Below are 27,862 nucleotides of genomic sequence, written 5' to 3' on the forward strand. Positions count from 1 at the left end.
CGTTTTGACGCTCAGTTTCCTTGGACCCCCAAGTCTCATTGGACCTCCACTGTTTCCAGCTTTTAAACATAGAAACATAGAAAATAAGAGGAGGAGTAGGCCATTCAGCCCTTCGAGTCTGCTCCGCCATTCATTATGATCATGGCTGATCATCCAACTCAATAACCTGTTCCTGATTTCCCCTCATACCCTTTGATCCCTTTAGACCCAAGAGCTATATCTAACTCCTTCTTGAAAACATACAATGTTTTGGCCTCTGCTTTCTGTGGTAGCGAATTCCACAGGCTCACCACTCTCTAGGTGAAGAAATTTCTCCTCATCTCAGTCCTGAAAGGTTTACCCCGTATCCTTAGACTATGACCCCTGGTTCTGGAGTCCCCCACCATCGGGAACATCCTTCCTGCATCGACCCTGTCCAGTACTGTTAGAATTTTATAGGTTTCTATGAGATCCCCCTCACTCTTCCGAACTCCAGCGAATATAATCCTAACCGACTCAATCTCTCCTCATACGTCAGTCCCGCCATCCCAGGAATCAGTCTGGTAAACCTTCATTGCACTCCCTCTATAGCAAGAACATCCTTCCTCAGATAAGGAGACCAAATATGCACACAATATTCCAGGTGTGGCCTCACCAAGGCCCTGTACAATTGCAGCAAGACATCCCTGCTCCTGTACTCGAATCCTCTTGCTACAAAGGCCAACATACCATTTGCCCTTTTTACTGCCTGTGCACCTGCATGCTTACCTTCAGCGACTGGTATACGAGAGCCCAGGTCTCATTGTATATTCCCCTCTCTCAGTTTATAGCCGTTCAGATAATAATCTACCTTCCTGTTTTTGCTACCAAAATGGATAACCTCACATTTATCCACATTATATTGCATCTGCCATGCATTTGCCCACTCACTTAACTTGTCCAAATCACCCTGAAGCCTCTCTGCACCTCCTCACAACTCACCCTCCTCACAACTCACCCTCCCACCTAGTTTTGTGTCATCAGCAAATTTGGAGATATAACATTTAGTTCCCTCATCTAAATCATTAATGTATATTGTGAATAGCTGGGGTCCTAGCACCGATCCCTGCGGTACGCCACTAGTCACCGCCTGCCATTCGGAAAAAGACCCATTTATTCCTACTCTTTGTTTCCTGTCTGCCAACCAATTTTCCATGCATCGCAATACACCACACCCAATCCCATGCGCTTTAATTTTACATGCTAATCTCTTATGTGGGACTTTGTTAAAAGCCTTCTGAAAGTCCAAATAAACCACATCCACTGGCTCCCCCTCATCAACTCTACTAGTTACATCATCGAAGAATTCTAGTAGATTTGTCAAGCATGATTTCCCTTTTGTAAATCCATGCTGACTCTGTCCGATTCTACCACTGTTCTCCAAGTGCTCTGCTATAAAATCTTTGATAATGGACTCTAGAATTTTCCCCACTACCGACGTCAGGCTGACTGGTCTATAATTCCCTGTTTTCACTCTACCTCCATTTTTAAATAGTGGGGTTACATTAGCTACCCGCCAATCTGTTGGAACTGTTGCAGAGTTTATAAAATTTTGGAAGATGACCACCAATGCATCCACTATTTCTAGGGTCACTTCCTTAAGTACTCGGAGATGTAGATTATCAGGCCCTGGGGATTTATCAGCCTTCAATCCCATCAATTTCCCCAACACCATTTCTCTACTAACACTGATTTCCTTCAGTTCTTCCCTCTCACTAAACCCTGTGTTCCCCAACATTTCTGATATGTTATTTATGTCCTCCTTTGTGAAGACAGAACCAAAGTATGCATTTAGTTGGTCAGCCATTTCTTTATTCCCCATAATAAATTCCCCTATTTCTGACTGTAAGGGACCTACATTTGTCTTCATCAATCTTTTTCTCTTCACATACCTATCGAAACTTTTACAGTCAGTTTTGATGTTCCCCACAATCTTGCTCTCATACTCTATTTTTCCCCTTCTAATCAATCCCTTGGTCCTCCTTTGCTGAATTCTAAACTGTTCCCAATCCTCAGGTCTGTTGTTTTTTCTGGCAAATTTATATGCTTCTTCCTTGGATCTAATGCTATCTCTAATTTCTCTTGTAAGTCATGGTTTGGCTACCTTTCCAGTTTTACTTTTGCACAAGACAGGAATAAACAATTGTTGCAGTTCATCCATGCGTTCTTTGAATGTTTGCCATTGCCTATCCACCGTCATCCCTTTAAATAACGTTTCCCAAGCCATCATAGCCAACCCGTGCCTCATACCTTTGTAGTTTCCTTTATTGGGATTCAGGACCTTAGTCTCAGAATCAATTACGTCACACTCCATCTTGATGAAAAATTCTATCATATTATGGTCGCTCATCCCCAAGGGGTCTCGCACAACTAGATTGCCAATTATTCCTCTCTCATTACACAATACCCAGTTTAGGATGGCCTGTTCTCCAGTTGGTTCCTCAACGTATCGGTCCAGAAATCCATCCCATATACAATCCATGAATTCCTCATGAAGTCACCGATAATTACAGATGTTCCTTTATCGCATGCGTCTCTAATTTCCTTTTTAATGCCATTGCCAACATCACCACTACAGTCGGGGGGTCTATATACAACCCCCATGAACGTTTTTTGCCCCTTAGTGTTTCTCAGCTGTATCCATACAGATTCCACATCATCAGAGCTAATATCCTTCCTCACTATTGCATTAATTTCCTCTTTAACCAGCAATGCAACTCCACCGCCTTTTACTTTTTGTCTGTCCTTCATAAATACTGAATACCCCTGGATGTTCATTTCCCATCCCTGGTCACCCTGCAGCCATTTCTCCGTAATCCCGACTATATCATACCCGTTTACATCTATTTGCGTGATTAATTCATCCACTTTATTGCGAATGCTCTGCGCGTTAAGGCACAAAGCCTTAAGGCTTGGCTTTTTAACATCACCTGTCCCCTTCCCAGTATTTTTCACTGTGGCCCTGTTTGATTCTGGCCCTTGTTTTCTCTGCCTATCACTTTTCTTATTCCCCTGACTGTCTATTGTTCTTGTCTTTGATCCCCCCTCCTCTAACTCCTTGCAAAGGTTCCCATCCCCCTGCCATTTTAGTTTAAACCCACCCCAACCACTCTAGCAAATATTCCCCCTAGGACATTAGTCCCGGTCCTGCCCAGGTTTAACCCATCCAGTTTGTACTGGTCCCACCTCCCCCAGAACCGATCCCAATGTCCCAGGAAGTTAAAATCCTCCCCCTCACACCATCTCTTCAGCCACGTATTCATCCAATATATCCTGATATTTCTACTCTGACTAGCATGTCGCACTGGTAGTAATCCTGAGATCACTACCTTTGAGGTCCTACTTTTCAACTTACTTCCTACCTCCCTATATTCTGCTTTTAGATCCTCATCCCTTTTTTTACCTACGTCATTTGTACCAATGTGTACCATGACCACTGGCTGTTCACCCTCCCCCTTCAGAATGTCCTGTAACCTCTCTGAGACATCCTTGACCCTTGCACCAGGGAGGCAACATACCATCCTGGAGTCTTGTTTGCGGCCACAGAAATGGCTATCTATTCCCCTTACAAGTGAATCCCCTATAACTATTGTATTCCCACACTTTCTACTCCTCCTCTGTGCAGCAGAGCCAACCTTGGTGCAATGAATTGGGCTGCTGCTGCTTTCCCCTGAGAGGCCATTCCCCCCAACAGTATCCAAAGCAGTATATCTTTTGCAGGGGAATAGCCACAAGAGATTCCTGCACTGTCTGCCTAGTCCTATTACTCTGCCTGGTGGTCAGCCATTCCCTTCCTGCCTGTGGAGTCTGAGCCTATGGTGTGACCACCTCTCTATACGTGCTATCCACGATACTCTCCGTCTAGCAGATGCTCCACAGTGTCCCCAGCTGCCGCTCCAGCTCTGAAACCCAGGCTTCCAGGGGCTGCAGCTGGAGACACTTCCTGCACACATGCTGGTCCTGGGCACTGGAATTGTTTTCGGCTTCCCACATAGAGCACAAGGAGCACACCACGCTTTGACCTCTCTTGCCATGACTTCACCCTTTAAATTAAACCTTTTGGAAGATACTTAATATCAAATAATATCTACTCTGGGGCCCTTCTTCCCTGGTCCTCGTTACTACAGAACTCCCTAAAAAACACTACTTACTATATATGAAAATAAACTTTCTTACCTTAGGTACTTATCCAGCTATTTAGAGCTATTCCCTGACAGCAGTTACTCACCAACTAATCACTTTGCAGCTTTCCTGTGATGTCACTGTTGACTGTTCTTTCAAACTCCGACGTGCCTGGACTGCTCTCCCAGAAGGTCAGAGACTGGGCCTCGATCCTCAGGTTCGATTATAGGCTCCGCTCTCGGCGTTCTCCCCACAGGTCTGCTCCGCTCCCTTTTTAGGTCCAAAGTGGATGATCTTGCATTTGCCTACATTGAAAACTATTTGCCACAATTTTGCCCATTCATTTAATCTATTAATAGCTTTATAATTTTACACTTCCATCTATATTGCTTACAATACTGCCAATCGTTGTGTCATTGGCAAATTTGAATATATGGCTTTTTATCCCCTCATGTAAGACACTAATGGGTACAGTGAATAGTTGAGGCCCCAACACGTATCATGCAGGTCTCCTCTAGTCACATTCTGCCAATTAGAGTAGATGCCCATTAACGATACTCCCTGTGTCCTTTAGCTCAGTCAATTTCCTAACTAGGTCAATAATTTGCCTTCATTCCATGGATTTCACTTTAACTAACACTCTCTTATGAGGGACTTTATCAAGTGATTTCTGGAAGTCCTTATAAATAACATCCATAGACATGTCCCTGTCCATTACTTTAGTCACTTTATCCCAGCATGAGTTAGCACCTCCAATAGAAGAGAGGATAGAATTGAAAGAAGGCTTAAGTGTGGTTTTTCGGCAGATACTCTAATAACAATTGTACCAAGTTACTAAAACTATATTTTAGTGATGCTCTTGAAGTAGTGTGTCTGCCTAACAGCCAAATACACTTCAGCAGCAATTTTTATTCACACCTCTCCCATTCACCAGGCAAGTGTTATCCTCAGCCTTATGTCATCATGATCTAATACGAGAGACAAATGTATATTTCATTGGTACCAGTTAAGACTGAATAATCAGCTTGACTGCACAGTAATAAAATAAAACTACTTCTAACTTATTCATATCTGTTGACTCATTATAAGTCATCTAAACTCAAATGGTATATCATGCAGCAAAAAATGTCAAATATATAGAATTCAACCATAATGAGCTACATGTGAATGACAATCTGGCCGGGATTTTATGCTGGCAACAGGGGTCTCGATGTCCGGAGAAAGCGATACTGAGAACCCCTTTTCGCCTCTTCTATGGGAGGCCTGCCGCATCTAGTGCCAATTAGGCACAAGTGGACAGCGGTGGGCCTTCCACGGGATCAAGGACCCTGGCACCAGAAGTCCCGCCCTTGGAGAGCTGCCAGCCAATCAGAACCACCGCGGCGGCTGCTGTCAGTGGAGCAACTACCCGAGGCCCAGGAGCATCGCTGGACCCAGGCCACAGGTAGGGTAGCAGGAAGGGGTTTCTTGGGGTAGGAGTCGCAGGGGAGGGGGGGGTGTAGAAGGGGTTGTTAGCAAGGGAGGGGGGTGGCTCTCAGCAGGCCCCCCATTCCCAAGGCCAGGTCCCTCATTCAGGTGCTAACTGCCTTTTAACAAGGGACTCCACCCCTCATCCCCTGAAGCCAGGAAGCAACCTGCACAATTTTTCATGCCATGCTTCCCATGCAGCTACAGGGTCGTCCACCAAATGGCTAATTGCAGCGACAGCGTGATGAGGCCCTTAATTAGACATTAATTGCCCAGTGAAGGGCCTCAATTGGTGGCGGGGCAAGAAGGCTGTTCACAGGCCTTCCCACCCTGGACTAAATTTTGGCAGAGGCGGGAAGGTAGCATCTCCCCCGCCACCATCTCACTTGATTTTATGCTCTTCCCGCCTCCAAACCTGCTATGGGGGAGAACATAAAATTTCCCCCCTCAGTCTCTGCCTAGGCTTCGAAACTTACCCTAATTTATAAAATTAATTCGACCTCATGCAGATACAGAATAATATATTGCAGAGGTAAGGGGCAGGAGGTTTAGAGGGGATTTAAGGGAAAAGAATTTCACCCAGAGGTTGGTTGGAATCTGGAACACACTGCCTGAAGGGGTCGTAGAGGCAGGAACCCTCACAACATTTATGAAGTATTTAGATGAGCACTTGAAACGCCATAGCATACAAGACTATGGGCCAAGTGCTGGAAAATGGGATTAGAATCGATAGATGCTTGATGGCCGGCACGGACATGATGGGCCGAAGGGCCTGTTTCTGTGCTGTATTACTCTATGACTCTATGATTGTTGTAGGATTGTAGGAACATGGTAGGAAAGAGAAGCAGGAGTAGGCCATTCGACCTCTCGAGCCTGCTCCGCCATTCAACTAGATCATGGCTGACCTTCTACCTCAACACCATTTTCCTGCATTATCCCCATATCCCTTGATGCCTTTAATATCTAGAAATCTATCGATCTCGGTCTTGAATATACTCAATGACTGAGCCTCCACAGCACGCTGGGGTAGAGAATTCCAAAGATTCACTACCCTCTGAGTGAAGAAATTCCTCTTCATCTCAGTCTAAATGGCCTACCCCCTTATTCTGAGACTGTGTCCCCTGGTTCTAGACCATTCCCAACCCCCAGCCAGGAGAAACATCCTTCCTACACCTCCCTGTTAAGCACTGTAAGTATTTTGTATGTTTTAATGAGATCACCTCTCATTCTTCTGAACTCTAGAGAATAGAGGCCCAGCTTTCTCAATCTCTCATATATAATTAATAAATGCAAATAGATTGTCTGCTTTTGGTCATTTACTTAAATGTTGTTCAGGTATTTCATGGCACTATAATTCTCGTACAATGTTGAACGCTGTTTCTTCAAAGTTAAATTTATGTACAGACGAACCATAAAGGAATACATTTAGCTTGAGCCAAAATGGAATTTTGCAAATGAACAATGTCTGATTCAGATTCCAAAAACTTGCAGATGCTAGAAATCTGAAGGAAAAACAGAAAATACTGGAAACACTCAGCAGGTCTGGCTGCATCTGTGGCGAGAGAAATGTAGGGTTAACATTTCAGGTCAATAACCTTTCCTCACAACTGGAATATGTTAGAGGTGAACCGTCATCTGTAACATCTGGTTCTGAGGAAAGGTCCTCAACCTGAAACGTTAACCCTGTGTTTCTCTTTCCATAGGTGCTGCCTGACCTATTAAGAGTTTCTAGCTCTTTCTGTTTTTATGTCTGATTCAGATTGTTTGATCTGGCACAGTAACTCAGATAGTTTTTGTTTAACACAAAGGAGCACAGGAAGATGGAAAATAGATGGAATGCGTTATAATATTTCCTTTTTACAAAAAGTCTTTCTCCAGTTTCTCTCTTTCTCCCCTGAAGAAGCTGAGATATGATTCCAAGATTGTCAAGCACCAGCTAATACCTTGGTGACAGAATGGACATGGGTAAAGAAAGAACTCAGGATCAAACAACATGACAAAGATATGGATCACTCATTGGACATAACAGGTTGAATTTTATAAGCACGCCACACTCTGCGGCGGCACGCTTTGAACTCGGCGGCCTTCCAACATGGAAGGGCCGCCGCCAAGCCCCCGTGATATTATGCGCGGGGGCTCATTTAAATAGAGGGGGCGGAGTGCCTGCCCACGATGATGTAGAGGGGGCAGCTGCCATGTTCCCGGCAACAGCGTCCGGCATCACCATGCAGGCGCCGGCGCCATTTTTAAAGGGTTTCCAGCCCTTCAGTAACATTTTAATATTTAAAGGTCCTGGTCTCCGGGAAAAAAAAAATTATTTCAACTCTAAATCCCGTCTCCCAACCCCAATGGGTAACTTATATATAAATTGCCCTCTCCATAATAAACTTTTATTGATACCCCGGACTTTCCCCCAGGATATTTGTTCCCTTTGACCATCAACCCCTTCCCACCATCTCCACAGCCAATAAAATTTGTTTTTCCCGCTCCCCTACCTCTCCCGTCCTGAAAATTTTACTCCCCCCCCATCTGGTTCTCGCTTTGCGCGCGAGGTGTGATCGGCGGCCGTCAAATCGGCGTTGGACGGCTGCCGCCTGCAGGTAAGTTCATTTACATCTAATTGTTTTGTTAATTTAAATATTTAGATCAAGGCCCTGCAGCCATGCGGCGGGGGGGGGAGCCACACCGAGGGACTGGTAAAATTCAGCCCAACATGAAGAAAGGGAAGATGATGGAATCAACGGCAGAAGCACATAGGAGTTGATGGAAATGATAACTATACTATTACTTACATTAAACTGAAAGAAACTTTGATCCTCCTAAGAACTAAGATACTGTGCAACTATTTCCTCTGGTTGGGAAATCCAGAACAAAGGGAGCATAAACTTAATGTTAGAGCTAGGCCATTTATGAATAAATTCAGGAAGCACTTCTTTTACACAAAGGTTAGTTGGAATCTGAAACTCTCTCCTCAAAATGTTTGTGGAGGCTGAATCAATTCAAATTTGCAAAATGGAGAGGGTATCAAATGATTTGGAGCAAAGGCAGGTAAATGGAATTGTGAGGTACAGATCAGCTATGCTCTAATTGAATGGCAGAGCAGACTCAAGGATTATTCCTATGTTCCAATGATAGAATGATCAATGGTGTCAAAATCAATGGCGAATTCAAGAATAAGGAGGGACATGAGTTGCGGTTGTGGTGACAGTAGATGCAACTTGTGTCAGTGTTATAAGCAGGCCAGGAACCTGGCTAGATTCCCAGGTCTCATAAAGAGAATGATATTAAAAATAGGAATATAGCTGTGAAGGAGTACACTCCAAGGCCTTGGAGAGGACTGAAAATTTTTAATAGTTTGGTAATTGGGGAGGGTAAACAGAAGTGATTTTCTTTTAGCCGAATATGACAGTTGTTTCAAAGACATTTGAGAGAGTGCTGGCAGTAGGCAGTATCATGTTAAAATTAGGCCTTGTATCTTCTGGTTAGGTTGTCAGTGATAAGAGCTTGTCAACATAAAATTGTCACTGAGAGTGAGAAGAGGTTGGAAGAAATCCCATTACTGAGAGGGCTCTTGAAGCATGGAAAGCTCTGCTGCAGGGAGTGATTGAGGCAGAAAAATTGTATCAGAATTTGTCCCAGAGAACAGAGCGGTAGGACTATTTTTGGATTGCTCCAGCAAACAGCAAACGCAGACAAGGTGCGCCAAAAGGTCTCTTTCTGTGATGTGCTATTGTTCCACGGCGGATTTCCATATGGGGGAGACAGAGGCAATTACTGCTTTTGTAGCAGTAGGTTTTTCTAATATGTAAAATTAGAGTAAACAAATGTGCTGCCCTTCCCTTTAAGTTAAGCAAATATTATATTTAATAGATTTAAATGCCATGCATATGCAACTTTGCAAGCCACTCCAAATATTGGAGATACTAATATGTTTCTGTCTAGGTCATCCGAAAACGAATTGATTGGTTAGCATCTGTAACTAGCAGAAAAAGTATTGCAATGCTGGATATTAAAACAGTTCACTCTGGAGAAGAATGAGTCATTTGGCAAATGTAGTATAATACAAAAGAATTAAAAGAAAGCTCTCATGCCAAATATAATTCAAACCAGCCATTATGGAAACTAAATACTTTAAAGAGATTTTTACTAGAAATATGACAGAAGCAAGAAACATTTATTGAAGTATAAGAAAGAATGTTGAACATATTTTGCACAATGTTCTCAGCTTTCATCACATAATAGGAAAATCCTTTTGAAGTCCTGATTAGCAGTGTATGCTTTCAGATGTAAAATGTCAGATTTTCAAGACTTCGCCAAAAGAAAATTAATTTGATAGTGCAACACGGGTGATAAAAATGTGTCAAACAAATTTCTTTTTAATATCATTTCCCATGTGCCAGCACAGAACTCATTTTCCTCACCACCAAACTTTGGCTTTCTAACAAAAAGTCTGTAGACTGTGCTGAGTGCAATCCTGGCCAACTCTTCACATTTCCACTCAAGCATCTGGAAAAGTTGAGCTTCTTCGGAAGCTGCTGATCAATTGCCAGGATTATAAATTGCTTTAATATTAATAATATTTGGCTGATTACTTTATTCACCAAATTATTTTTCTTTAATTCCCATTATCCTTCAGTTTGTTCTGATCAACTGTGGACAATGTTAATGTAAATAGTTAACTGAGTAGCAGTAACTGTACATACTCAAATTTTGTTTGCTATTTAATTTGCTTGTGTGAATGACGATAAATCAAATTAATTTGTAGGTCTATTGATTATACCAAACCACATGTGACAAATTAGATAAGTACTACTTTGTCCCACAATAGCTGTATGTTTTCAGCAGCTCAGGTATTTAACCATTTGAGGAAGCATTTCTGTAGAAATATAACAAGTATACAATTTTGCTGGCTGCAAGCAAAAAAATCTACTTCCACAATTTTGAGTTCTCTTTTTTATACTTATTGTTACAGTTTTCAGTTTTATCAAAGCTGATCTTTACTCACTACATTGAGTATTGAGATACTTAGAACAACTGTACAACATAGGGCGGCACAGTGGCGCAGTGGTTAGCACTGCAGCCTCACAGCTCCAGGGACCCGGGTTCGATTCTGGGTACTGCCTGTGTGGAGTTTGCAAGTTCTCCCTGTGTCTGCGTGGGTTTTCTCCGGGTGCTCCGGTTTCCTCCCACAAGCCAAAAGACTTGCAGGTTGGTAGGTAAATTGACCATTATAAATTGTCACTAGTATAGGTAGGGAAGTATAGGGACAGGTGGGGATGTTTGGTAGGAATATGGGATTAGTGTAGGATGGGGGGTTGATGGTCGGCACAGACTCGGTGGGCCGAAGGGCCTGTTTCAGTGCTGTATCTCTAATCTAATCTTAATCTAATCTAATAGTGTTAAGCCATCCAAGTGCATTATGTAAATGTGTTTCCTGTATTACTGCCGTGCACAAGACCAGACCTAACTTATAATTCTGGTCTAATGAAGGAACAGTGAACATGTGAGTGCATCCTTTCTTTCCACCATCTCCCTCCCACCTTCTTCCTTCCCTCTTTTGCTTTTCTTTTTCTTCACTGAGACTGCTTGTCCTAACAAACTGGTCACATCGTTCCTTCTTTGGTATTGTTTGATGATCTACCCTCATAAAAAATTATAGTAACATATTTTCATTCAGATTTAAAATCTAACATACTTTAATCAAGACATAATGCAATTTCTACTCCTATCGACAAATCCTTATGTGGCTTGAATATTGTCTGCCATTTCTCAGCCCAAGGCTATATGCTGTCAAGGTTGGCATAGGCTGCTTCATTATCAGAGGTGTTGTAAATGGAGTTGATCACTGTGGAATTGCCAGTGAACAGTCACACTCCTGGCATTATGATAGAGGTTAATGGGGACCTGTCAGAAAAACCTTCAATGTTTAGATTCATGCCACACATACAGAAGGATTTGTCATGCCTGCTTGATGCTATCATTGCATCCCAAGACATCACTGCCAGAGTTCCTCAAGGCAGTATCCTCTCCACATGCAGTTTCAGCTGTTTCATCCATGCCCTTCCCTCTTTCATGTATGGACAGACTGGTTTAGAAATTCCTGGAGTTCTGTACCACTGCTGTATGTGTTGTGGAGCTGAACACAGTACCTGCACAAGGCCAGAAACCCCATCCTAAACTCCAGACACAGGGTCATTTACAAAATCGGGGTGGGTGAGCTGTTGGCCTTTGCAAGAGAACATCAACAGCAGCTATTCCACCTTGAGCCAATCTGTATTTCCCACTGTAGCCACACTGATTAATGACTACTTTATTCTAGTAAAGGTTTGAGGATTTCAGAAGGCCTGAAAGGAACTTCTGGCACATTGCAACGTGAGCTTCCACTAAGGTTTTTCAAGGATGTAAAGGGAGCAATTTCCCAGGGTAACCCAGGACCTTCCCCAACATGCCTTTGACAGCAATCCTGATGAAAGGTGAGTGACCTTAAACACTAACTCTGTTTCTCTCTCCACAGATGCTGGGGTGGTGGTGTTGATAGTGGTATGGGTGGAGTGGTGTGTTGGTGATGGGCTAGGGGTGTGAGGGTGTGAGGGTGGGATAATGATGTGAATGATGGTATGTTAGGGTGGTGGTGGTGTGGGTGGGTGGTGGAGTGGGTGAGAGGTGGGGGTGGGGTGGGTGGGATGGGCGCTGGGGAGGTAGGGTGGTGGAGTGGCTGGTGGTGGGAGTGGTGATGTGGACGGAGGGGTGGGTGGAGTGGGTAGTGGAATGGGTGTTGGTGGGGGTGGAGTGGGTGGTGGAATGGGTGCTGGGAAGGGAGGGTGGTGGTCGGGGTGGGCAGGTGAAAATCTGCCCAAGGCTCCCCTAATCAAAATTTAAAAGTCCAGCCTAAATGGGTGGAATCCTAGTCAGATTCTGACACATATTCCAGCCCTATTCCCAGGTGGAAATACTCCAGCATAAGTTTTCTGACAATTTGCTCTTCTCCTTTCCTGAAGATGTTCCCTGTTGATGTTCAGTTGTGTAGGCGTCAGTCAGCTTTCAGTATCATGTTTTTTCTTCCTGCACTCTTTATCGGGTACCCAAGATGTTCCCTTTAAAGAGGCTGACCTCACCCTGAGCTCAGATACTCAGGTACAGTCAGGAGTGGTGCAGGTGTAGGCCTGGCAGTATCTGTGGAGAGAGAAACAGAGTTAACGGGCATGGTGGCAGGCCTAGAGGCAAGAAGGCCAGGAGGTGGAGAAAATAGCCAGGAGCTGCAGCGGGATGACTCTCCAGTGCACTCAAGCTGCTGGGGAAGATTCCTAGTGTAGCCTGGGAAATGAATTGAGGCAGACAGTCAATTTGCAGATGAAAGCCCCAATTATGGGTGATTTAGAGGGCTCACTGGCATCTTGCTAACCGTGGAGTGGACCCACGCTGCATGTTGAGGCCACTAGCTGCATGGAGGTGGCCTCCCTGTGGCAGACTGGGTGGACAATCAGAGCCGAGGGTTCCATTCCCCAAAGAGGGAGTCGCCACCAGAAAAGACAGCCCCCAAGTCCCTGTTGCTGCTGCTGGAGAGGTTTCCCCTCTGCTCTGAGGGGCCTGTCTGCTTGGCCCCTCTGAATTTTTTGTTTAAGTTTATGCCTCTGAGGGTGCCTCCATTTTGAGGTGCCCTTGCAATCCCCGATCCGCCTCAGCAGCGTCCACCTCTACTGGTGGGGCTGCCCGAGGCTCTAGAGCTGTGAGCCCTGTGTTGAGCCGGCAGCACAGCAGTCCGCTTGCCTTCGACCAATTAGGAGGCAGCCTCTGGGGAAATGGCTTCTCCCAGTCTAGCTGTGGGTAAATGTGGGCTCAGAGCCCCCAATTGGTCCCGAGATGCCCACAGGAAATTCTTGCTCAGTGTTTCAGATCGATGATTTTTCAGCATCCAGAGGGTGTCTTACCTTTGTTGTAAAGAGGCTCCTTTCTGCCCTCTCAGGGAGACGTAAAAGATCCCATGACCACTATTTCAAAGAACAGCAGGGGAATTAACCCTGGTGTCCTGGCCAATATAATTATCTCTCAACCAACATCACAAAACAGATTATCTGTTGTTAAGTAATTGCTGTAATGGGACCTTGCTGTGCACAGTTGGCTGTTGCGTTTCCTACATTACTACCTTCAAAACTGCTGAATTGGCTGTGGAAAGCTTTGTGACATCCTGAAGTTGTGAAAGGGGTTATTTAAGTGCATCTTTCTTTTTGAAAGCAAAACTTTTGAAGGTTTGTCCACCACAAGTGCACATTCACAGCAAACAATCTCAGCAGAAAACTAGTCTCACACACTGAATTTTTCACCTTCCCAGTTGTACTAGTTCTAGACAGCAGATAAAAGAGAAAATTTCATTATTCTTCTGCTGCATTGCCTGAGGAGGGATACAAATAATAAGTCCTATTATATGAACGAGAGTTCTCAAGCAGTGAGTCAGATGAAGTGTAATTGCAACGCAGCCACAGAAGAAAAGGATCCTGGCACAAAGCCATCCCAGAGCCAAAGCTTGCTGAAGCCATTTTGAAAAAAAAATTAGCTTTACCCTAATAATCCAGAATTATATAAAATAAATGTCAATTTTTTGATAAGCAGCTCAGAAGAAGGAAGATGAACAAATGGTTTTTGTTTTAGCTGCTTCATACAGAGAGTGGTGAATGTGTGGAACAGACAGTTGCAGCAGACAGTGGAAGCAGATGGTGTTGGCAGACTTAACAGGAATTTGGATCTTTTTTTAAACTAAAAAATGAGAAGCGTATGTATTACAGTAAAGTATCTTTTTTAGGTTTTAGGACTTGCCTGATGGTTAAAGTGGGTGAGTTAAAGTACTCTTCCACTTCTTACACTTTAACTCCGGATCCAAGTGGCAAGTCTGTGTTGTTGTACAGGGAAAGCTGGCAGGAGGGAAAACCGCCACTTGTGAGAACTGAGGGAAGAAAGAAGCATCTGAACAACAATACATAACATTTATATAGCACTTGTAATGTAGAAAAACGTCCCCTGATGCTTTACAGAGGCGTAAAGAAAACTGATGCTGAGCTTAAGGAGAGGTTGAGAATTAAGTGGACAGGGTGAAACCAGATTGTGCCTGTCAGCTGCGACATGCACAGTCATCACAATGCACAGTGGACCCTTTTACCCATCGTCAGAATTCTCGCTCCACCTGGACACCTCCCTCTGGCCTCTTACCCTCCCTTGATCTTTTCATTGAGAACTGCCGATGTGACATTGGCCTACTCATTTTCTCTGTTTCCCTCACTCACTCCAACTGATCGCCCTCCAAACTTGCAGCACTTAATACTCTGAAGTCCAATCCTAACATTGTCATCAAACCTGCTGACAATGGTGGCACTGTTGTTGTTTGTGAAGCGACCTGTACCTAGCAGAGACTGAACACCAACTCTCTGACACCTCTGTCAATCCTCCAGTAATGACATTAAGCACGACTGAGACTTAACCAGCTTCACAAACTTTATTCAGGCATCTTCCCTCTCCAGATACAGTCCTTCAACATGTGCTATCTGACCTTTAACCCCGGGTTAGATGACCTCCTAACTAGTACAGAATGTACCATATACTATCGAATGTAGGAGGACCATATTATATCTAATATGCAAGTCCATATAACACATAGTTGTCATCAAGACAACCTCCTCCCACTTTCCCTGGACCATGACTCCCCCACCGAACATCAAGCTCCCATTTCCAAGACCGTCACTGCATCATCTCCTCTGGAGATGTTCCCTCCAAGACCTCCAACCTCACAGCCCCCGAACCCCAAGCAGCTTGTTTCTACCTCCTCGCCAAGATCCACAGTCAGGACTGCCCTGGTAGACCTATAGTTTCAACCTGTTCTTGCCTTACTGAACCGATATCCTTCTATCTCAACTCTATTTTTTTTTCCTTGTCCATTCACTTCCCGCCAACTTTTATGATGCCTTTCATCACTTTAACAGTTTCCAGTTTCCGGGGCCTCATCATCTCCTATTCACCATTGAAGTCCAATCCCTCTACACCTCCATCCCCCACCAGGATGGTCTGAGGGCTCTTCCTTGAATGGAGGCCTAACCAGTTTCCATCCATCACCACCCTTCTCTTCCTGGCTGAACTTGTTCCCATATTGAACAAATTCTTCTTTAACCCTACTCACTTCCTCCAAATAAAAGGTGTTGCTTTGGGTACCCTTATAGGTCCTGGCTATGCCTGCCTTTTTGTGGGGTATGTGGAACATTCTTTATTCCAATTCTGCTCAGGCCCCCTCCCTCACCTCTTTTTCCATTACATTTGATGACTATCGCTGCTGCTTCCTGCTCTAGCCCCGAACTGGAAAATTTCATTAACTTAGCTTCCAATTTCCACCTGTCTTTCATCTTCATCACTTCCCTTCCTTTCCTCGACTTCTCTGTCTCCATTTCTGGGGATAGGCTGTCGACAAATATTCATTATAAGCAAAAGCAAAATACTGCAGATTCTGGAAATCTGAAAGAAAAACAGAAAATGCTGGAAATACTCAGCAGGTCAGGCAGCAACTGTAGAAAGAAAAACACAGTTAACATTTCAGATCACTGTGGTAACTAAGGGATTTTAAGCTTTCCTCTGAACTTTTTCCAGGCCTCTATAGCAACCACCATGTCAGAAGGACATTCTCTGTTGTGTAGTATACCTCTGTACTCTACAACCTCTCTGCAGCCTTTGACATGGTTGACTATAACATTCTCCTCAATGCCGCTTCTCAGTGGGATTGTGCTCAGATTGTTCCACTTTTGCCTATCTGACTGTTACCAGGGCATCTCTTCCAATGGCGTCTCTTCCCACTCCTACACCATCATCGCTGGAGTTCCCAATCCCCAGTGCATCAAATTTAAATTCTTATTGTGTTTAAATCCCTCATGTCTTTGCACCTCCCTATTACTGTAACCTTCGACAGTGCTGTAACCTCTTCAGCAACCTAGGCACCATTCTCTGGTCCTACACCCTAATCTCTCCACCGCTCCACTTCCCTCTCTTGCGTGCATGTTGTTGTCCTATTAGTAATAGCATTTCTTCATTTTGCTCATCTGAGTGTTAGGTGGAAGTACCAGTAGTTTTTTTGTTTAATATTTTAGCTGTATTGAAATGTTTTGAGAGTTGAGAAGTTTTTAAAGTGTGTGGTTGAAATCTTTGGAATGCCTTGAAGTATGTGATAGATAGCAATAAACTGGAGCAGTGTACGTTCCAGATTGGTGCAGCTGCACATCTGGAGGTGTTGTCAGTCAGTTGACGAGCAGTAAGTATCACATGGGCTGGATAATAATGGCTTATGTCGCCTTATGTTCAATTTATATTTTCTTCTTTCAACAGGCTTAAATTTTCTTCCTGTCAGCTGCTAATTTCAAAGAGCTACAATGAGAAAGATAAGGCACCTGTTGAAAGAAAGTAGGCATTACTTATCACTTTGAAAGGAACAGCCATAGCCCACAAATCTGAAACTCATTGAGTATTAATTAGGACTTTTGCTTTTTCCCCAAAGTGTATTTACACCAGATGGTTTTTCCTGTTGCCTCTCCACACAGGAAATTTACTCAAACACTGTATTTTTAAAGAATGAAAACTAAAGTCAAAATTGCTATGAGCTGGCTGTGCAAAAAGGTACAGGAGAGAAATTGAAGTTTCGGCAGGATAGTCGAGACAGGGTTAAGTATTCTTTCTTAAATTTTACTTTAACCACTGACCTACACCCCTGTGCTTGTAATGAAAGTTTGAAAAGAGATGAAGTTAATCATCAAACAGTGACTTGTGACATCAAACTTGAGTTTTCAAAGCCCAAAGATTATAGGAAAAAGATGAGAAAAAGTAATGTTCAAAAGAGTTAGAAGTGAGCCAGAGCAGAAGAGGAGATAATGAAGAAAGCTCTGCAATCACCACAAAATATTCTTAGGGGATTTAATAGTGTCAGTGAGAGGTCACAAGGGTGAAGGAAGATCAGTTTCTTTTTGGCAGTGCATTTATCAAAAGAGCCACTGGGGAGCTCACAAAATCAAGCATTTCAATCGCCTATATGTGGTTTTTGATCTTATTTTGGCTTAAAAATCCCTGTGGTGGTGAGCAGTAAAACATGACTAATTGTGGTGAAGCCTTTTCTAAACTATTCACTACTACAGAAAGTAACTGCAGAGATGGACATAAAGTAATTACAAAGCCAGAGCAAAGTAATCTAAAAGAAAAGTCTGTTTCCCTATTTTGTTATAAATTGGGATCTGCTATTTTCCATCTGTATTAAGATAAAAGGTCACATACAGTGCTAAGGAATTAGACAATTTTCCTCTTTGTATCAGAAAAACCTGCTTGGTTATATTTGATAAAGGTCATTACAGATCGACCCAACCAGTAACATACCTTAGAATGTTGACCACAAAACAACACTTGCTGCAACTGTCTGACAATTTCCAATTGTGGCAAGAAATACCAGTGGAAATAAAAGTCATATTGCAATATGTATGACTCGTGACCTGACCATAACGCACTCATAATTCTTCCAGTATGGGCTGGGTTTTAACTTCCTGATGTGATGGGAACGTTGTGGGGTTTGGGGAGTGGTTTAATATCGTGCAGGAAACCCAGAATTTAGTGCAACACATCTGTCAGTGGCATTTTAAACCCAGCCACTGCATTACCATATCATTTCCAGCTTTCCTGACCAATTACTGTGAGTGGGCGTGATGATGATCCACATTAGATGATTTCAACTTCAGTATTCAAAGGGGCATTCAAACATGCAACTTGGTGGAGTTTGGAATTGGGAGCACTATAGAAGGAGTTGACAAAATGGAGTCCAGACATTCAAAGGCTGTGCCTTGTGTTAGTGAAGTCTCCCTGCAGGCAAGGCTGGGGGCTGTAAGGGTTGGAGGGAGGTACTCTTCCCTATTGATGGGAGGAAGAAGCTTGCTGTGAAGCAAAGAGGGCTTGGCTGGACATTGCTCATGAGGTTAGCAGCAGGCGTATGGTGCCATGCTCGTCGATTCAATGGCAAAAGTGATTCAATGATCTAAGCAGGACAGGGAAGATGAGTACAGTGCCACTGATGTGTGTTTCACCCCAACTGTCTCACTCTGTCTTCTCAAGCCTACTCCAGTGCATCACTCCTCACACCAACTTACTTTACAGGTACACCCTTCCCTCTCTGTCGATGCACTTCCCCACATCCCCATCTGTCCATCTACCACTGACACTCACACTCATCTTTACACAATGTCATGCCTCTCTCTCAATCACCTGCAACAAATAATCTCCATCCACCCATTGAATACATGCCACAACTTTTAGATTAGATTAGATTAGAGATACAGCACTGAAACAGGCCCTTCGGCCCACCGAGTCTGTGCCGAACATCAACCACCCATTTATACTAATCCTACACTAATTCCATATTCCTACCAAACATCCCCACCTGTCCCTATATTTCCCTACCACCTACCTTTACTAGTGACAATTTATAATGGCAAATTTACCTATCAACCTGCAAGTCTTTTGGCTTGTGGGAGGAAACCGGAGCACCCGGAGAAAACCCACGCAGACCCAGGGAGAACTTGCAAACTCCACACAGGCAGTACCCGGAATCGAACCCGGGTCCCTGGAGCTGTGAGGCTGCAGTGCTAACCATTGCGCCACTGTGCCTCCCACTGACAAGTCGCTTCTTTCCCTCCTTGCAGAAGAAGACAGAAGAGAATATGAAGGAGAAGCAGAAAACTGGAGGTGCCGTCCGGCAATCTCTCAACTAACAGCTGCAGGACATCAGAGGAGTCTCAGCATGCTTGGCCGTCAGAGATGGGGAGATGGGGGCTTCCCAGCTACCTGGTGACAGAATTAAATATCAGACAGCCACATGCCATACAACACTCACTCATGGCGACTTGATTTCTTCAATTAGAAGATGGAATTCTCTACCCCAGACGGCTGTGGAAGCCCAATCATTGAACATGTTCAAGATAGAAATCGATAGTGTGGGAAAGTGACATTGAGGTAGATGATCAGCCATGATCTAATTGAATAGTAGAGCAGGCTCGCGGGGCTGAATGGCCTACTCCTGTTCCTATGTTCTAACTCATGTTTTTAATCTCCCACAGGGCCTTCAAATGTCCTGCAGGAGGTGGTCCAGGAGGATGACGATGACTTCTCATAGGAAAGCACCCCCTCTGAGGGTGAATCATCACAGGACTCATGTAAATCATCCACCAGCTTAGATACTCACACTTTGGTGGGACCAGTTACAGAGATAGTTGAATTTTCACATGGTGAGTCACACAGCACAAGTGAGCAAGAAAAACAGGGACAGCAGTGAATTGTCTCACTGGAGGCCATAGGATTGTCCAAACTCTGCTCCGCTGGATACAGATGCTGAACCTTGGGGGCCATCAACAAAGGGGATACTTGGGATAGTATAAGGATCTGAAAGGGTTAATGTTGAGAATGTGTAAAGAATACCTCCTACCACGATGATGCAAGAGATCACATGTGAGAGAGACTTGAAGAGAGATGAGGCATGGCTTCAGAGGGGACACACAGATTGGTGTGAAGCTGTGATAGTTATAATGTAATAAAGGTTAATGTTCTAATTACTCCTGACTAAAGAATCTCTCTAAGGTGGCAGCGTATTAAACAAACATACATGTGATCAGCAGTGAGATCGAGAACAAAGGTGGGTCTTACCATGCAACACCCAGTAGAAGAATTTGAAGCAATATTTTAAGGATAGCTGACCTGAAAAAAGCACCAATACTGCAGAACTCGAGAAGAGGCTGTGGGAAAGCTCCAGAACTCCAGACAGAGAGAGTCAGGTAATCGGCAGTAGAAATCTGGTCTGGCGATTGCAGGCTTTGAGTTGGAGAACCAAGCAATGATCGAGGATTTGGTGAGCAATCCTGAAAAAGATAAAAAATTTGTCCCGAATGGCACAAGGCAGGCAGCACCAGGAAAGTCCTTAGCGAGGGCTGGTCTGAGGTCGACACCATTACACTTGGTAACTGGAGCAAAACAAAAAAACAAACAACAAGGCTGCAAATACTCGATTCTGTAGAAGGGAGTTAAAGGAGTATAGCAGTAACACTTCAAAACTGTGTTTAATACCAGGAGGAAATAAATCATAATTGGCGTGATTTCAAAGGGAGAAACAGTGGCCATAGCGGGAGTCAGCGTGGGAAACTTCCAATACTGGAGGGAAAATCTCAAAAGTGAAAGTAAAACAAATTGATGTTACGGATCTTAAATTCACAATACCAGAGAGGTTTGGACACATGGAAGGACCAAATCACACCCAAAGTTAGTCACTCTGGTAAAAAAGGTTTCTGAGAATTACTTCCAAATTAGACAGCCAGTCTGAAGGAGAGCAAGTTAACACATAGCAGATGATGTTATTGCAAGACAAGGCATTAATGGGATATCTGCCAAAATTGAAAAAGTTTTAAAAGCTTTTGATACTTATTCCAACCTGCAGAACAATAAGATTTTAGAAAGGACAAGATTCAATAGAAGGGTCCAGAAATCAGGTGAAACAGTCAATGCTTTTATTAATGAGCTTTACAGACTAGCTGAAGGATGTGAATATGGAGACCTTAAAGCAGAATTAATAAGAGACCGCATTGTAGTAAGTATTGCTGATGAATCCCTATCAGATTGATTGCAGTCTAAAGAAGATCACATCCTGGACAAAGCTATTCAGCTGGTGAGACAAGAAGAGGTCCAGAAGAATAACAGCAATCCTGAGAGGTGGAGAAAGACCATGGTTCAGGGAACTTCCAGCATAGGATTTGACCATAGGATTGTGAAAGAACCAGAAAAATAGTACACAGTGGGTAGGGGGGGGGGGGGGGGTTGTGCGGTTGGGAAGTGAAAGGTGCCATTAAACCCCGCCAGCAACGTGGCGCCAAAAATACCCACAGGCGTGAACTGTGTCCTGCAAACTAAGCAGAATGTTTCCACTGTAAGAAAGTAGGGCATTTTGTTAAAATGTGCCAAAGAAAAATCTCTACTCACACAAGTTCAAAAGAAAAAGCATTCACATATAGAGTGGTGAACGAGGTTAAACAACCTCCATCAGGACAGCAGTCGAAAAACTTTCTAGGTGAGATCAATGATCTGAATCAGGCATTTTGGTCTGCAGATATATATGTCAACGGAGATGTCACTAATTTTAAACTCGACACCAGAGCAAGTCTAATGGTCTTAACAGACAAAGAGCCATGGTTATCAATGCATTACCTGCAATCAACAGAAACTCAGTTACTTGGCCCAGGAGGGGTTGAACTGGAAGTTAAGGGGAAGCTACAGGTAACACTCCAGTACAAGAGAAAGAAAATATTAGAAACACTGTATGTTCTAAGGAATCAGGAATTCTCTGTTAAGTAGAAGACCTTGTATTCACCTTCATCTTTTAAGGAAAGTGGAAGAAATTAAGCATCAAGAATCCAGAAGTCACTTCCAAAAAGAATTCCTGCAATTGTTTACTGGTCTAGGGAGACTGAAGACAGAATATAGCATTGCTTTGTGAAAAGATGCTAAACCAGTATGTCTTTTCACACTTCGGAAGATTCCACACTCACTAATGAAGCAAATTCAACATCAACTAGAAGACATGACCAGGATGAAAGTCATTTCTCCTGTTACTGAACCTACAGAATGGTTTTTGGGAATAGTTCCAGTTTCTAAACCTAATGGTGATCTTCATATTTTTGTAGACTTAATAAGGCTGTGGCAAGAGAAGTTCATCCGATGTCCTCAGTGGATGAAAGTTTGGCAAAGCTATCCAAAAGTACTGTCTTCACAAAGTTTGACGCAAATAGTGACTTTTGGCAAGTTCCATTGGATAAGAAGTTAAGATTATTGACAACCTTCATTACTGCATTTGGAGGATTGTGTTTTTACCGTCTACCCATTCAATATAACATCAGCACCAGAAATATTCCAAAGAACTGTATTGAATATTCTACAGGGCCCTGAAGGTGTTATATGCCATGTGGATGACCTCTTAGTTCATGGTGAGTCCAATGAAGAACATAACCTAAGGGTTAGAGCGGTTTTGAATCATCTGCAGGATGACGGCCTAAACACTTGAGAAGAAATGTAAGTTTTCAAAAACATCCATTTGTTTTTTAGGACTCATTGTCAGCAATAGTGGCATAATGGCAGACCCGCAAAAGACAAGAGCCCTTTGCGAATTCCTACTTCCTACTTCTGTCCAAGAAATTTGTCATGTTCAAAGGCAGGATGAAGAATGTATCTATATTCGCCAATATTGTAAGCAAGGCTGGCCGTAACAGTGTCCCAGTGGTAAGAGGATGAAATCGTCTTTGAGCACAGAAGACACTTTACTATAGTGGATGATTTGCTGGTATATGACGAGAGACTGGTAATTCCAGAGTCACTCCAGGTAGATATCTTGGAGAAAATATACCAGGGTCATATGGGCATAACTAAATGTAGCACACAGGCTCAGGTGTCCATGTGGTGGCCAGGTATGTGCAGTATATCAAAAGATATAGAGGAAATAATTTCAAATTGCCAGGTATGTGCAGTGCACAGACAGGATCAGAGGGAACCCTGTATCTTGATCCAATTCCCAACCAAACCGTGGAAACGTCTGGTGATGGATCTATTCATATTTAATAGAAAATCCTATCTGATGGTCATCGACTACTTTTCAAGGTAGATTGAGATCAAATGTTTGTACACAACGACAATAGAAGTAGTCATTCAAGTGTTACAAGAATTCTTCTCAACACGTGGTATACCTGACCAGATAGTGTCCGATAATGGACCACAATTTGCAAATGACAACTTCATGCTCTTTGCAGAAAACTGTGCATCTGTACATCTAACAAGTTCTCCTAGATATCCACAATCTAATGGAGAAGCTGAGCAAGCGGTCAGAATGATCAAAGCACTGTTAAAGAAAAATCAAGATTTTCAAACAGCACTTCTGAACTACAGATCTACTTCATTGCTATGCGGATTAGCACCATCAGAACTGTTGATGGGAAGGAAGCTTAGAACACAACTTCCCATTCCACCCAAAAAGTTACTTCCAGGGCTACAAGTTCAGGAATATCGGCAGAGAAGGAGCAATCATCCAGAGATGAGAATCAACAGCAATTTTATTTAGTACATACTTCAGAAGGTACTGTAAGAAAAAACAGGAGGAATCTTATTCCTATTCATCAAAGATGTCAATCAGTCATACATTTGGACGATTCAGATGTTGAACCTGAAATTCAGAAAGCACCAGATACTATGAACCTCAATGAAAGCCATTCAAGTCAAGAAACAAGAGTTCAGAGAAAGACTACTAATTTTCCGCATCTGACAACAAGAAGATCAGGGAGAGTTGTGAAGCTTCCCGACAGATTGAATCTATGATGTCAGACACTGGGGGGGGGGGGAGATGGGGTAGTATGTAAAAATAAATATAAGTGAATGTATATAAATATATATATTTGGATAAAGACTTGGAGGGAGAGATAGTCTAAGAGTCTGAAAGGGTTAATGTTAAGAATATGTAAAGAATACCTCCTACCGTGATGACGTAAGAGATCACATGTGATAGAGACTCAAAGAGAGATGCAGCATGGCTTCAGAGGAGTCACACAGACTGGTATGAAGCTGTACATGTTATAATATAATAAAGGATAATGTGCTAATTACTCTTGACTAAAGAATCTCTCTATGCTAGACTAACTAAGGTGGCAAACAAACCTACAGCACTCTGCAGAAGCAACAAAGAATGTGCAATGTACTAGCAGCCGTTCCAGCTACACTGCCATGCTTGCAGAGAGATTGGAGGAATCCGTATCAAGCATGAGTGGCATTATGTCGCAAGCCTTTGCGATGATATCTTTATCCATGAAACAAGTGGCCACCTGTATGGAGCACAAAGGTGTCAATCAAATGAGTTCATGCCTTCACCAAATGATTTGCACACTATGGGCTGGATTTTATGAAGGAGGCAGGTTCCCGGCACCGGGCCGAAAAGGCGGGGGGAATACTGCCTCTGCATTTTTTTTGATCCCCGGAGTGATCCTCCGGTCTTTTGGGGTCAAGGTTGAAGGAGGTGGGATCACCATCCCTTTAAACACTTAATAGGGATGTGAATTCTGCCCCCAAGAGCTGCCGGCAGCTCAACAGTATCAGCAGCGCCACCGGAGCAGTGGCTACTGCCAATACTGCAGGAAGCCTGCAGTGGCAAAGATGGAGGAGACCCAGGGATGCAAGTAAGTGGGGCTAGGGTTGCAGGGCCGGTCCGCAAAGCCCTGGCGAGGTGGGGTGGGAGGTGGGTGTTGGTCCAGGGGGAGGGGGGTCCTGGGAAGACTACAGTGGTTCCTGGGGGAAGGCTCCTCCATGGGCCACAAATTGCCTACAAAGGAGGGACCCCCCCACCCCAAGCCCGTAGGGAGGGCACCTCATTTTCCAAGGACTCCTTCCCGTGTGGCGGAGGCCTCCCCCCGCCCCTGGTAATATCCCAGTGGCAGCGGGAATAGGCCCTTAACTGGCCATCAATAGGCCACTTAAGGGCCTTAATTGGCATCTGGACAGGAAGGCCGATGTTGGCCTATTTCGCACCCCCCGGGAGAATCGCGTTTCATGGTGGCCACTGCTGCACCAATTCTCTGGCCCCTCCCCGGCATGGAACCCGACGCTGGGCTGGGAACCATCCCAAATAGGTTGATGAAGTCCAAGTCTTCGACATTCATTGTCCGACTGATATGCAGCAAAGTGTTCTCCAGCTCATTGCTAGCAGGGAAGTGAGGGTGGGCCATGAAAGGGATGATGGTGAAAGGGGACATGAGGGTGGGGACTTGTTTCAAAGCAGTTCCATCTCTCACCTGTTGCCACACCCCCCCCCCAGCCAGTATCCCACCTGCTGCCTCATGACCCGTTGGCCGAGTCTGCTCCCGCACAGGTGCAGGTGGCGCAGTCTTTGCCGGGACTGTCATGGTCTCCAAAACCCAGAGGACATCAGGCAACAGCATCTCAACAGTCAGAGCAGGGATTTGGGCAGCCTGCCTCAACCTCTGATGAAGCCACTTGGATGCGAGGAAGAGGAGAGTAAGTATTTGTAGTTGCACATGCGTGTGTTACACAGTGTTAGATTGTTAAGTTTATGTTTTCTTATTAAGCCACATAAATATTATTTCTTTCAACCACATTGGTTGCTGGCTGGCAAGTGGCCTTTTCACTCTTATCACTTGTGATAAATGGTAATACATGAATTGACAATGAGCAATGGGGGGCTCTGAGAGTGATGCATGGTTATTTGCAGGACTGATTTGTGTTGTGGAAATGGGGATGGGATGGGGGGCTTGCAGAATTGGCATTTTCATGTGATTGACAGGCAGATGGACTGGTGGAACCTAAGTGAACCCCACAACAATGAAGGCATCCTGGGCAGCAATGCTTGCCGCTGCTGATGCATTGGCTGCATCATATTCTGCCTACTGCTCTTCCTCCTCAGAATCCTCCAAGGAAGCTGTGTGCTCTGTGCCTTGTTCCTCTTGCAAATATGAACCTCGTTGCTGTGCAATGTTGTGCAGAGTGCAGAACATCACAACCATTCTGGAGGCCCTAGCTGGTGCATACTGAAGGGTATCTCCAGATCTGTCCAGGCACCTGAAGCGCATCTTCAGCATGCCGATGGCTTGTTCAATGACACTCTGTCATTTGGCTTTCATTGTATCACTCCTTGGCCTCATTGATTGGGTTCCTCATGGGTGTTATCAGCCATGTTTTAAGTAGGTATCCTTTATCTCCAAGCAAATTGCCACTAAGTCAGCTTCATGGTCACAGGACAAAAGCATCATGGCAGCTACTCAGAGTCTTGCACACACCAGCATAAACATCTTTTTGTGGTTGCACACCAGCTGTATATTGATGGAATGAAAGCCCTTGTGTTTGATGAATACTCGTGGGTGAACTGGGGTTGCCTTAATTACCATATATGTGCAGTCAGTGCTGCCCTGCACCTATATGAAGTCAGCCAGAGCTACAAACCTGAGCACCTGCTCACTCTGACTGGCTTCAGTGCAGGCGAAGTTGACATAATTGCCAGCCCTGGCAAACAGGCCATCAGTCACCTGTCTTCTGCATTTGTGGGCCATCGACTGGGAGATCCTACGTCTCCAGCAGAGCCCTGGAATGATTCAGAGGCAAAGAAGTTGAGAGCAGTGTTGGCTTTGACAGTTGAGGGTAACGCATGGCCATCTGGTCTAACTGGCAGTAGGTCTTGTTCCAGAAGGCTGCAAATGTGTGACGCCAGCTGATGCAACACTTTGAACCTCCTGAGACACTGGGGTTCCAACATGTCCAGGAAGCTTATCCTCTGCCTGTAGACCTTGTGTGATGGGTATGGACTCCTATGAGGTGCATCTCTCTGCTGATCCCCTCTCTCCTGTGGTCTGTGAGGAGCAGGTTGTGGCTGTCTCTGCTACTCTTGCTCCTGCTAGTGTTGCTACTGCTTCTACTTCTTGCTGGTGTTTTTACTGCTTTTCCTGATCCTGCTCCTGCTGGTGTTGGTGCTGGTCATCTTGGTCCTTATCAGGGGTCAGCAATGCGTCCGTACACGGACACCAGTGTCCATGGTAAAAAACTTTGAAGTCCATGACTGGTAATTTCAGGAACGAAAAATTTCCCATTGGCTTCTTCTTTCCGACCAGACAGGCTTTAAAAAAATTGCAAGTGTCAGTTTCATAGCTAAATTTCTAAATTTCAATTTCTAAGCTCAGATCTTTAATTCTTATTGACACTCCTTTCCATATTCATAGCTGTTTCCATATTCATAGCTGGCAGGTGCTGAGAGCGGGAGTAGCGGCTAGTCTTGGCTACCTACTGTTAATCTCTCTGTCCCTTCCTGTCCCACTCTGCTTTTCTGTTTAACATGACTCTTCTGAAGTACAATTCACTCCATCCTTTAAAATTTTCCTGATTTGGAGATCACTGCCGGTTTGTTGGCTGCCCTGTTTTCAGATACATCTAACAAGCAGGTGGAGAAGTTGCACAAATATTGACCATCACAGGTTAAATTATCTTGTGGCAATAGCAGTGTGAAAAATGCTCCGTCTTCCTATTGCTGATTTTTCCACTGCCTCACCTCAATAACCACTGTAACAATCCTCTCCTCGAGTTCCATGGTTTATTGGATGAATTTGTACTCCTCACAGAGTGTGAATCCACAGAAGTCATCCAATAAGGTCCATCTACCACCCCGCAACATGGTCAACAA

The sequence above is a fragment of the Heterodontus francisci genome, chromosome 1, assembly GCF_036365525.1.
Source record: "Heterodontus francisci isolate sHetFra1 chromosome 1, sHetFra1.hap1, whole genome shotgun sequence".
In the NCBI taxonomy this organism is placed as follows: domain Eukaryota; kingdom Metazoa; phylum Chordata; class Chondrichthyes; order Heterodontiformes; family Heterodontidae; genus Heterodontus; species Heterodontus francisci.